Raw genomic sequence first — 12510 nt, 5'->3', positions numbered from 1 at the left:
GTGGTTTCCTAAATTAGTACTCCCTTCGTTCCGAATTACTTGTCACAGGTATGGATGTATCTAGATGTATTTTAGTTTTACATACATCCACTTCTGCGACGAGTAATTTGGGACAGTGGGAGTACTTCTTAGCCCGACACTTCCTTTTACACAATTACTGCTCCAACAACCGAATTCCTTACCAAATTACAGTACTTCTGAGTTGAGCTATTTTTTGCCTTCTTTTTTGGTCTTGTTTTCTGGCAACCAGAGCGCCATTAACGGCCAGAATTCCTAAAAAAGAAGCATGGGCGTTGTGCTAGTTTTGTTTAAATGGCTTGCTCATGCACGAGTGTACATACTCTTAGCTAGCACCTAAGACCTGTCGACCTGCCATGCCCGTGCGCCGTGCCCTAAGCCCTTGCCCTGCCGCCTCTCTCAGTCTCGTGAACCAGTAGTCAACCTAGCAGTCCTTTTCTTTAGTAAAGTCAACCGAGCAGTCGCTTCTTTAGTAAAGTCAACCGAGCAGTCGTGATTCTCATTCTCGTGTACTTGGATCGATCAGGTGCACTGAGCCTATGAACACGGCGCATCACTCCATTGGCAGTAACCAAGCCCAACACCGCAGCGGCCTCATACCAAAACATGAAAATTGTGCTGGGCTATAGTATATATACTCCCTCCGTTCCAAAATATAAGTCTTTTTAGAGATTTCAGTACAAACTACATATGGATGTATATAGACATACTTTAGAGTGTAGATTCACTCATTTTATTCCGTATGTAGTCTCTAGTGAAATTTCTAAAAAACTTATATTTAAGAACGGAGGGAGTAAATAGTTATATTAGTACTTTTACGGCAGCTTAGATATGGCGTTGGTCAAACCTTGCCATATTGCTAGCTTCGCCCCTGGACCTGTGTACATTGCATTGCATACAACAATGTTCTGCTTAGTTTAAAGGGGTAAATATATGTTTTGTCGTCGAACTCTTCCGAAAGTTGAGAAATCGCCCCTCAACTCTAAAACCACCAAAAATAAGTCACTCGACTATCTAAACCGGATATTTTAGAGTGTAGATTCACTTATTCGCTTGTTTCCTCACATGGGCCATAGGCCTTGCTTGCTGCACCCTCGAACCAGCTCGTGAAACGATTTGATTCTCAAAAAAAAAAATCGTGAAACGATTTAGAAGGTTAATAGATCATATAGGAAGACAGCTTCTGAGACAGGGTCTAGTTATGCTAGTTCAAATTTCAGAACTGAGCAGATATTTTGTTAACGCGAAGAAATTTGCAAGTGGAGCCGCCGCAAGACCCACAACCAAGTGATGAGCATGAACAACAATATTGGAGCTTGGACTTTTCACGTTGAGACGTTGAAAGGTTTGGTCGTGTGGCTAGTGTTTAGGGATTTATTTGAAATTTTATTTCTTGTTTCTACTTAGTTCTACTCCCTCCGTTTGTAAATATAAGTCTTTTTAGAGATTTCGCTACAAACTACATACGGATGTATATAGCGAATAATCACGAGTGGACATGGTTCCACGCGAGGATGGAATCACCTCCGTCCATGCGTACGTGATTCGTGTAGTATTTGTACAACCAGCCCGTATATCTATTTCTCAGCATCGCTCCAGTGTAGTATAGGCCTAGTATTCCACAGCCAATAAGTGAGTAAGGCCCACTGCATAATAACTACACTGATCCATGCTATTGATTAGAGGATTTAATCTCATTTATTTGTACATTCAACGGCAGCGTGCACCACCCCATGCATTTTCTCCCCATTCATCGTATCCATCCCGCAGCTCGTCCCTCACTCAACTAGCTTCTCTAGTCCATGCACACGGAGATCTAAGAGTTCCTTCATCCCAACAATGGAGTTGTGGAATTGTAGCTATACTGGAGTCCATCTCTCTCTCTCTCTCCATACTGGAGTCCATCTCTCTCTCTAACCTTCCGTCGTCGCCACAGCTTGATGCCATGGCCAGCCTTTTCCTCTCAGCGCCATGTTGAAGATGAACAATATTGGGCGACATATGTGACATCTTCACCTGGCACACCTCAACCTGTATTCATTTATTAGGAGCAGGTTGTGAAGTGTTAACTACGTTGGAAGCATGCACCCTGTCCATAATCACACCAGCTCTCTCCACCTAGCATTGTTCAATTTAGAAAGTGGGGTATTTTAGTTTCGTCACTTGTTTCAACTATTGGTTTAGAATTGAAATCCTTACATTTATCAATTCCTTACTGAAAAATCAATTAACTCCATTCTTCGTAGTTAACTCGAATCATGAAAAAAGTAGAATTTGAATTTTAAAATGCAACATTAATAAAAAAATCATTTCGTCTATTAATAGAAGATCAGGCAAAATTCTACACAAAGGTTAAAATATTTTTACATGGCTTATAGAGAACGAGGTTTCTTTTCACGTCTTCGGTTTTGATCTCAGCTTCACAAGCATACATGTTAACCAAAAATTACAATTCCCATTTAAAAAAATTGGAGACATCAAAATCAAGTCCGCACATATATTTCTAATTGAAAACTTACGATATGAAAATATCTGCGAGCTGCATTTAATTATCTAAATATATGGGAGCAAGTTTGTCATGGTTACAGCTAAATTAGTGTGCTTAGTCGATGTTCTATGTATTAATACTATATTAATATATGTAGTAGTAATATATTAATTGGTAAATTAGGACTAATCATCATACAAGTGTGTTTAATCATTGTGCCAGTTATTAGCTCTGTAATATCTAGGGCTAATTAGCCTATGAGTCTTACTCTATACACTAAACCATCCAGTTTGTCATGAATCAGTCGCTATGAATAAAGCTTCTTGTATCAGCATTCCGTTGATTCATCTGCCTATTGATGAGTAGCACATTAATACATAGGCTTGGCCACCTAATCACAAGTGTCATAAAAGAAGTCTGCAATGCAAGGGGACGAACATGTTGGATATATGTCAGCGCGTGCGTATACCCAAGAAAGTAAAACGCAGGATCAGTATCGATATGCTATAACATGTGTATCAACGTTTCTGCTGGGGCCATCTCCTCTTGTTCTTCTGCTCTCCACAGGGACGCAACTCACAGAGGAGCTACAGTGCAGTTATGACAGATATGAGAATTAAAGAACGACCCAACACCTGCAAGGGGCGTTGCTACCAGACAGCTAGTATCCATACGAGAATTAAACGAGACCTGGCCCATGCGTGTCAGGTATAACGTTACATATTTACTCTGGCCTGCAAATTACCCGCCCTGTATTTTGCAGTGGCCTATATTAAGTAGCAATCATGATGCATATGCGGATGTGCAAGATTTCGGCATCGCGTGCCACCATGTCTCAAAAATCCGCGTCCTGTATATAGACACATTTTAGAGTGTAGATTCACTCATTTTGCTCAGTATGTAGTTTGTAGTGAAATCCCTAAAAAGACTTATATTTAGGAACGGAGAGAGTATGATCTATGAAACAGTAGTGCGAATATTCCACATGACTTTATTCTCGACATATGATACTTGTGGTGTGTGACAGACCAAAACAAAATTTAGCCTGAGGTGTGCCCAGGCTTTGGAAATTCCTAGCTCCGCCACTGGAGGCGTGGCTATGGTGGTGGTGGCGGTCGTGGCCTGCCGGTCATTGAGGCCCGCGGTAGCTGGTTGAGCACGGCGGCGGCTGGCTGGGCATGGCTGCGGGGGCCTTGACGGACAACAATGAGCTTGACGCCGGATGTATATTTTGCTTGCAGCCGTTGTAATCTTCCATTTGTGAATAAGGACATGCCACACATTCTGCTCGTGTCTCTTCTGTATGATTATAGGGTAGTCACATGGATCCTAGAGAGGTGTTGTTCATTAGATTTCATTTTGACGAGCAGTATTTGAGTGATAGGAAACCAGTGCAATTTAATGGGCTATTTTCTGGAAAAGAAATGTTTTATTGTCTAAAAATTGGGTTGCTTTAGATACACTGCTGATAACTCAAATGAGTCTGCAAATGAAAGTTACATGCACCCATGGACAGAGATATACAATCTTTTCCATGCACAAGACAGATAATAGACTTTCTCAAAATAAAAAAATGACAAACAATAGATGATAATCATTATATTTGTGAGCATAAGACAGACAACAGACAATATGAAAAAAAATTAATATTTTTATTAAGATTAGCACACGCTCATCACAAGCGTACAATTATTCAGCATTGCATAGCTCAGGAAGAGAACCATCAATGAGCTTTACGGGTCCTGTCTAGGCAGCAACAAAGCTGATCTACGCTCCGCTTACAACGGGGATGGGGGACAAGGAAACCCATATCCACGCACATTTCCCAGCATGTAGTGCGCTCGAAACACGGATCCATCCGCACGCACACCGGCGGTTTATTAGGTTCTGCAAAATACACATGTAGTACACACTTATCAAACCAGTATTTTTTTTTTGATAGGTTGAAACAGGTTTGCTTATGCACACCACCTTATAAAAGTGCACAACTTGCGTAGAAGACCAAAGTTGGACATTAAGAGTTACCCCTTCAATCAAAAAAGGCTAGTATATAGTCTTTTATGTCCAAATATATCGTTTCAATGTTTGATCTGCAGGCTGCTGCAGCAATAGACATGGGTATAGCACTGTCGAGGGTGGACTTGTTGCAAGCCTGTCGCGCCATAATGGTTTCGCGTACGGCCGCCACCCGCTAGCGATCTAATTTGATACGAAAACTCTGATCTTTTAAGTCTCCTACCCTACAGTAATTGGGGCCATATAATGGTCTTCAGTTCAAATTTCGTGCTCAAGCTCTGTTCTACCTACCGTACTAGCTACTGAAAAAACTGAAACACACTCCATCATGCATCAAGCTCAGTAATCAAGAAGACTACGAGGGCATGATATACGTCCTTCTTGTGGGATATTGGCAGGCCACAAAAGCAGTGGTTGTCATAGAGAAGGCTAGCCATTGTTGGTTCTAGATTGAGCGGGTGCCACACAGTTGGTTCTGGTCTGTTCATTGAGCTATCAGGAAGATAGGGGTTATAATTAGTTAATCATCAACGTACACAAATACCCTTTTTAAAGCAGTTTTAACATTCGTGTAAACTTTTCTAAGCTGGTGTACCAAAGCATTAACAAATTTATGAATTTGAAATAAGGAGATGTCTTGCATACCAGTGCGTGCATGGCAGGATCGCAAGGTAGAAGATATCACAGCAAGCACCAGGAATGCAACAACCACCGAGCACACAATTTTCGATCGTGTTGTAGTGCTCTTGGTGAGTGCCATCAGAACAAAGAGATTACTTCTTCTATTCTATTCCTCCTTCCTTCTTCTATTCCTGTGTGTTTTTGTCTTGCCAATTCATTCGCTCACTGCTATTTATTAGAGAAGCCCAATGGCATCTTATGTAATGATCTCGCATCCAAGTATATCTTCTCATTATTGTTTTCATATCTTTTTGGTTCTACATAAATGCATTTACTCTTTTATATAAATGGTATATATTTCACGTTATTTATATGTAGTACTAGTATCTATATAGAGTCATAGTTAAATATTAGGCAACGATCTTGCATTTATTTCTCTCTTTCAATGGTATTAATACCACAATATTATAGAAGATATAGATATCTTGTTTGGTCAAATAAATGTTGCACATCTTAGGTAATGATCTCACATCCATGTATATCTCCTACATTATTGTTTCCACATCATGCAGGTTCTATATATTGCCATGCACTCTTTTGTATAACCGGTATTTATTTCATATTATTCAAATGTAGTGCTAGTTTTTATGTAGAGTCACAATGAAATATTACACAATGATCTTGCATTTATTTCTCTCATACGATGGTATTAATATCACATAACTTGTTTGGTCGAATAAATGCCGGGGATCTACTTTTTATTTTTCTTTGTTTCAATGTTTTCTCTATGTGCATATTTTATTGTTGTTGGTGTTAGCATAGAGAAGGAACATTAGGCATCTGTTGAATTTTCATGAGGCAAACAAATCTTATATATTTATCATGCACTTACATCTCTCCTAAATTAATTTTGGTGCCTCATCAGCGCTAGTGAACTTGGCGGGCGTGCAACTGGCCGTCCATGGGGCCGGGAGAACAAACCAAGTCTTCCTGCCGACGAGCGCTGAGGTGGTGCATATAGTGCCATTGTGGAATACAGACTGGATGGTGACTAACTTTTACGGGTAGCCAACGAGGGACACCCCTTAAGATAGTAGGGTTTCTATCTATCATTTGACACTAGCACAAATGGCGCATGCGAGCTACCTATATACACAAGGGCATGTGTCTGAATACCTTCGCAATGATTTATGTTTAACATATATCATTCCCCTGTGTTGACACGTGGGATCCACCTGAAGAGCAAATCAGAACAGGTTCGATGTGCTTGACCGGTTCACTTTTGAAAATAAAAACATAATCAAAACCAGGAAAAATAAGCTTGAGGTGGTATGCCTACTAAGCATCAAATTGAGGAAAAAGTTCGAAAGGGGTAAAATGTGAAGCAATTTTGCTTAATTGGGGTATATTTTGAGGATTTTCTTAAATTGAGATCAATTTTGTCACAAGTGTGAAGCGCGGGGTAAAAGAATGAAATAAACTATTTTTAAATAAAAAAATCCGCATCTATCCAAATGTGTTGTGGACTAGCATTTACTTTATTTTTCTATGGTCTTGAATTGAGGACAAAGGGAGTGGGCGATTGCGAGACCTAGCGCCATATCGCCGGCCGGTATGCGGTGTGGCAGCCGACGTTGCGGAGGCTCTGCATTCAAAAATGCTACACCTACGTACTGCCTTATGAAAAGCTACGTAAAACCTTTCATCCATAACTAATCGCCCCCCCCCCCCCCCCCCCCCCCCCCGATTTTCAGGGGGTGGGGTCCCTCCCTTTTCTTTTCCAATCTGCATTCCTAGCCCCGAATATAGCCCTTTGTTCAGCGATGCATGACAAGATTACTGCATGGATGCGGTGAACGAAGCTATGGCGGCCGCTCGCACACCACTGGACAAGTTCCCTTGCTAGAGAACATAAAAAGGTCGAGTAACCATTCTTTTCACCACTGGAGAAAAAAACATTATTTTCATTTTCTCATTCATCAATTGAGATGACAATCCTCTTCTGAGGTGTATGTATGGAAAAAACATGTTGCATTAGTAAAGACTCCTGTTGACTTGGAGCTTGTACAAAATGTCATACAAAGCCTACTTAGAGTATCTGCAACCAGACCACTGCATTTCCTTTATACTTCCCGGAGAACAGCTCAGACAATGTCCAGACAGAAGAGACAATAAAAGAATCGTCAACCGGACCCCTCAAATTGTTTAGATATGTCCGAGTTGTCGATGAACCCTCATATCCAGCCTATAGGTAGGGAGGATATGAGGGCGTCTGGGTGTATCTGGGCAGTCCATCAGATTTAATTTGTCCTATGTGTTACCACTTTCTCTTTTTTTCTCTAAACATACCCATCAATCATATGCATGTGACTAGACATATAGGAGAAAAAGTGAAGAGCATGGCTACATGCACGCATATATGAGATCTTGGCATACACACCTGGACAACGTTTGAACATGTCCGCAGATGTATAGGGTTCAAATTATCTTGTAGATGCTCTTACATTTTGTTTTGGTCATTGCAAGCCACATAGATGTTGTACTGGAAATCGAACTATAGAAAATAATTAGCAAGACAAGACGATGAAACAAAAATTATATGCTGAAGCTGAAATGACCTAAATATTTCTCCAAAAAGAAGACGAGGCTGGTAGCCTACCATCCTTTTCATCCAACCATGGAACGCATGCAAATGGAGTTATGTCCTATGTCCTGGATACCTATCGGCTAGAGGACTAGATTATTTGCCGGGAGCTCTATACGTCAGGCACATGAAAAATTTGTTTGCATCAGTCACTTTTGTTAATCGTTAGATCTTTACTGTACGACCGGAAACATATCATACCCTATTCATCTTCAACCGTCCTTTTCTTCTTCCCCACGCAGCTGCCTGTCGGCCCATCCCTAATCACCCGCCTCCGCCCCCACGGCCGGCGGCTACCACCGCCTTCCCTCCCTGCCTCCCTTCGACCTCCCCCTTTGTTGTGCTGGCCACCGCCCTGGCCATTCCACTAAGCTCTGGTTTGATGAACAGCTAAGGCGACCCCTCGCCCTAACCATCATTAAATTTTTTACTCACTCTTGTCGGCCCCTGCTCGTACATGGCTGGGACTCCCCGTGGCCGGTGCTCGTCACTACCGCTCCTCACGTCACCGCTGCCTTCAGCCTCGTGTGAAGCGGATGTGACTGACACTTTTTTTCAGGTACCTGTTAATTAGTAGAATCGTTATTTGCCACACTTTACTAAGTGTTCTATGGTTTTTCTTAGGATTGTCTCACTCGCGGATGGACCAAAGCCCCCAAGTCATTTTTCAGGAGGTTAATCAAACTGGGAAGTAATGTGTGAGTTCAGATCTTCTCACTGGTAAAAAAATAGGTGAACAAAGCTTTGAAGAAGGGTTGGTATATCTAGCGAGCGTTCGCCACAAGAGATGACATTTGCGACCGTTTGTATGGCAGTTTTAGTGTATTTGGAGGACCCCTTTTTTTCTTGTAAAACTATCATGATATATCCGTTAATATTGAAGTGCAAAAAAGTCATCCAAACTACTACATATCGTAGGGTCAAAATCGTGTGGCAGCTAGGGCGTTCGCTGGCAGTTTCTTCTCGGCGAACGTTAGCCAGTTACTAATTCCGAAAAAGAAAAACAGGTGAGCGCATCTTCCTACCCAAATCTACCGCGACCATGGATGCGGCGGCCGGGGTGGGGGGCCTGGGGCCATGGCCCGGGGACGTTGCGGAGGCGGAGAATCGCCGCACGTACGCCGCCTGAGGTACTCGCCTGAACCTACCTCGTGGTCTTCTTCCAGTCGTGATTGGGTGCTCCTAGTTGATACTAAGATCTGATAACCAAATTCACGCCCGCATTTCTCGAAGCAATTCGATCTGACACATTGGCTGCGAGTTTAGTCCTTCTGCCATGTGGATTGCCCTGTGCAGTATATTCAGTTTCCCGTTTGAGTTTGTGGAATGTATCTGCAACTCTTCAAATCGAATGTTCTCTAATTTACATGGGCTAATTCTTCTTTGAAATCGCTATTTTAACTCTTGTACGCGCTCTAGTGTCCAGGCTAAACTAAACGCAGCAGAATTTCCCTTTACAAGACCATGTTACAAGCTATCCGGTGCTCAACTTTGTTCCTTTCCTCAAATGCTGAAACAGAGTGGTATAAATATTTGCAAACTCAAATAGCCCCTAGTCCACCCACAGGCATTCTGCACACAAACACAATAGTATCATTACATCAAGAAGACCCAATCAAACCTACGGCGCATTTCACTGTCCAGAGGCTTCAGAACCAGAGGCTTCTGCCATATACAGGATTTCATTGGGCGGAAGTGATGCATGATCCAACACCACGAGCTCTAGTTCATCTGTAAGTAATTTGCTCCTCTACTGCCCCCTTGCCAATTTAGTAATTTGCTCAAGTACGTTTTCCCCCGTGGATTCTGAGTATATTGCACGGTTTTGGAATCCACTCTGTTCATCGGTGGCTTATTCTCTTATTTTTCTTCTATTGTTTTTATGTAGGTTGATCGGAGTGTAGGTCTGATCCAGTGGCAACAACCAGTGGAGGAGGCCTGAACAAGCCCACGTATTTCTGAAAATCCAGTCATATTTGCTAACTTCCACATGTAAGCCTGCAGAAATGTACTATTCCCTCTGTAACTTTTTATAGGACGTTTTCGAGTCCATGGCAGTGTCAAAAAATGTCTTATATTATGTTACAGAGGGAGTACGATTTAGGATTGAAGGTTTAATAGGAAATAATTACTTGAACTGCAGCTTCAACTGCAGCTGCATTGCCAGGAAGTTTTACTCATTGTTGGAGAGGGTAGGATGCGGTTGAAGAGTGAAGCCGGTAATAGCAGAGCATGGAGAGGCAAGTTAAATTTCTGCTGGCATTAGCACCTGCAAAGTTGTGATGAGGAACGAAGGAACCTTGCGGGAGAAAGTTTCAGAACATCCACGCTTTTCTCTGCAAATTGTTAGTATCAATTGAACTTGACTGACTTTGTTCTGAAAAGATGCAACATAGTGAACCGTTGACCACCACATTCCGTAGGTTCATAGTGAACTGCTGAACCTTCCAATATACTGAGCTTTGTTAACCAATAAATAGTTTGCATCGTTCTGGCTAATTTCAATCTGTATGCTGAACTTTAAGTATCTACTCGGCTTCGAAAGCAAAGATGGATAATTCTTCTCACAGTATGCTCTCTTTGGCAGGACAGCTGAGGGTGAGCAACAGGCGGAGCTGGACGCACCATGGAGTTTCAACATGGGAAGATGGAATGGAACACTGCTTCTAAAAGCAGGTTGGTTGCAGGACTGAACTGCTAAGTGCTAACTGTTATAAGTATACGAACTTCCTTAGCACCCATCAATATTACAACAACTATGTGCATTTTGCAGGATTGAAACAACCCGCTTCGCTGTATGTTGGTTTCTATGGAGAGAGCAAGTGAAATCGTCGAAGAGCTGATAAAACAGAGACATAGACTGCATAACTCATCGACGTTGCGACAACATTCTCTGCGCTTGTACAGGTGGGTAACCCCTTTCTCTCTTTTGCTCACGTATTGGTGCAACTCTACTTTAGATTTCTGAGCTTTCTTCTTATCCCAGGTGGGATGGCACAACTGTTGGTCTGGTCAGCTAAGACAGCAGTCAGACTGAGTCGTGATGGGAGTCGAAGGCGAAGGTCAGAACTTTCTGTCAGATGGAACAATGAATGACAGAATGAATAATCGTGATGGGAGTATGATACACATTGTTTTCGCTATTGTATTTCTGAGTGCCAGCTAGAGATGGCATCGGACCAATGTACAGTATTTGTGATGTACATGCTTGTTTTCATGGTGCACTCAGAATCGCTGTATGTGTGCCAATAAGATAGCTAATAATTGCTTGGCTTGTTTGCATATCTAATAAATGCTACATGTTCTTCACTTGATATTACCTTACTCTGCATTTGTCAGATTTTGCGACTGGGGTGCAGTTTGATCGCCATTTACCTTATTCCGTGATTCTCAAGGTTTCGCTTAAATTCGTTAGGTCGCAACGTGGGTCGCCTGCATGATGATGTAATACAACAGGTCGCATCTCCCACCCTAAAACATGGAAGCATCTCTCACATACTGAAGAAGGGAAATTCGGTGAGCCTGAAAGATTGACACCTAAGGTTTTGCACATGATATGCCCAATATGTCTTCGGTAAACCAACATTATTTCTCTAAGCTGGAATGATATGAAATACTGGTACTACAAATCATCCGGGAAACAGTATTATGCCTTACAGGCTTGCCGAAAAGATTCGCAAAGCCGCCGACATTACATACCCATGCTGAAATAGCTGCGGATAAAATACATTATATATGTACAGTAGACTATATATGTCTTTTATTGGAGAGTAGGTTTCAGCGTGAACGATTACCCTGATAACTACTCATCCGAGTTGGAGATGCTCCCCTCCTGGTGGTACGTAGCATCGTCTTGTGCTTCTGGGTCACTGGCATCATAGACAAACGACTTTCTATAAGATGCTATATTAATCGAGGATGAAACATTCAATTCTCATACCATAATTGAAAAGAGAACGGCAGCAAAACTGAGGATGCCAGTGATTGCACACTGAATTACGAGTTGATTCAGTAATTTGTATACATTGACTTGCGAGCTGGTGCGGGCATGCATGTACACTTACTTGCAAGTTGCTGAGCAACTCTGCAGAGAAAGAAGCAAAACATGATCTAGTACTGATTTCAGGGATCAGCTTAGCAGCATGTCCATTTATATGCAATTTCGAACGATATGCCCAATATGTAACACATGCTGCTAAAGAGATAGACACATAAACTTTTTTATACACAAGAATAACATATCAAAACCGAATAAGAAATACAAGTCACTAGAGAGCAATTGTACCTTTGTACTAACTTTCACATAGCTCTGTGATCCATAGGAGAACATCAACACATGCTCGGAAAGACCCAAACAGGTGCCCTGAAATCGGAATCAGGCCTTGCAGCTCCCTCTAAGTTCTCAGCAACAAATTCATCACAAGATCCATCGGCCAAGGAATACTCGATCCACTTTTTTTTGGCATCTGTGAAGTATAAGCAGTCCCTTCGAACTCCTGGATGATCTGGACCAAGGCAACTTGCAAAGTAATAACCTGAAAAGCATGTCATTCCTTTCGTCGGAACAACACGGCCTACAAAGTAAAAGTATGACAAGAACAATGTGCAGTCACCAAGTCTAGTAGTCCTTGTCCACTTCCCCTCCCTTGACTGCCACCGGAAAACATGAAACTCCTCTGGGCAGTCCCCAACAGCGCTAATAAGCAACAACTCATCGAGACAC

At 42.0% G+C, this 12510-nt stretch overlaps 2 long non-coding RNA genes across 3 annotated transcripts; one reads left to right on the top strand and one right to left on the bottom strand.

Moving 5' to 3' along the window:
* Positions 1–4139: 4139 nt before the first annotated feature.
* LOC120976239 (uncharacterized) lies at positions 4140–5551 on the bottom strand. Its single transcript, XR_005771490.2, has 2 exons — positions 5168–5551; positions 4140–4393 (listed from the first exon to the last, which is right to left on the bottom strand). It is a non-coding gene; the product is annotated as an uncharacterized lncRNA (long non-coding RNA).
* Positions 5552–8511: 2960 nt separating this feature from the next.
* On the top strand, positions 8512–11103 carry LOC109767417 (uncharacterized). Of its 2 annotated transcripts, none has more exons than XR_005771487.3 (7): positions 8512–8917; positions 9207–9520; positions 9676–9779; positions 9943–10132; positions 10375–10463; positions 10561–10694; positions 10774–11103. It is a non-coding gene; the product is annotated as an uncharacterized lncRNA (long non-coding RNA). The 2 variants fall into 2 exon arrangements; XR_005771486.3 differs by having other exon boundaries at positions 9931–10132.
* The last annotated feature ends 1407 nt before the right edge of the window (positions 11104–12510 follow it).

Source organism: Aegilops tauschii, chromosome 3 (genome assembly GCF_002575655.3).
Source record: "Aegilops tauschii subsp. strangulata cultivar AL8/78 chromosome 3, Aet v6.0, whole genome shotgun sequence".
In the NCBI taxonomy this organism is placed as follows: Eukaryota; Viridiplantae; Streptophyta; class Magnoliopsida; order Poales; family Poaceae; genus Aegilops; species Aegilops tauschii.
Note: the sequence above shows the minus strand (reverse complement) of the source record. Positions and strands in the feature narration are given on the sequence as shown.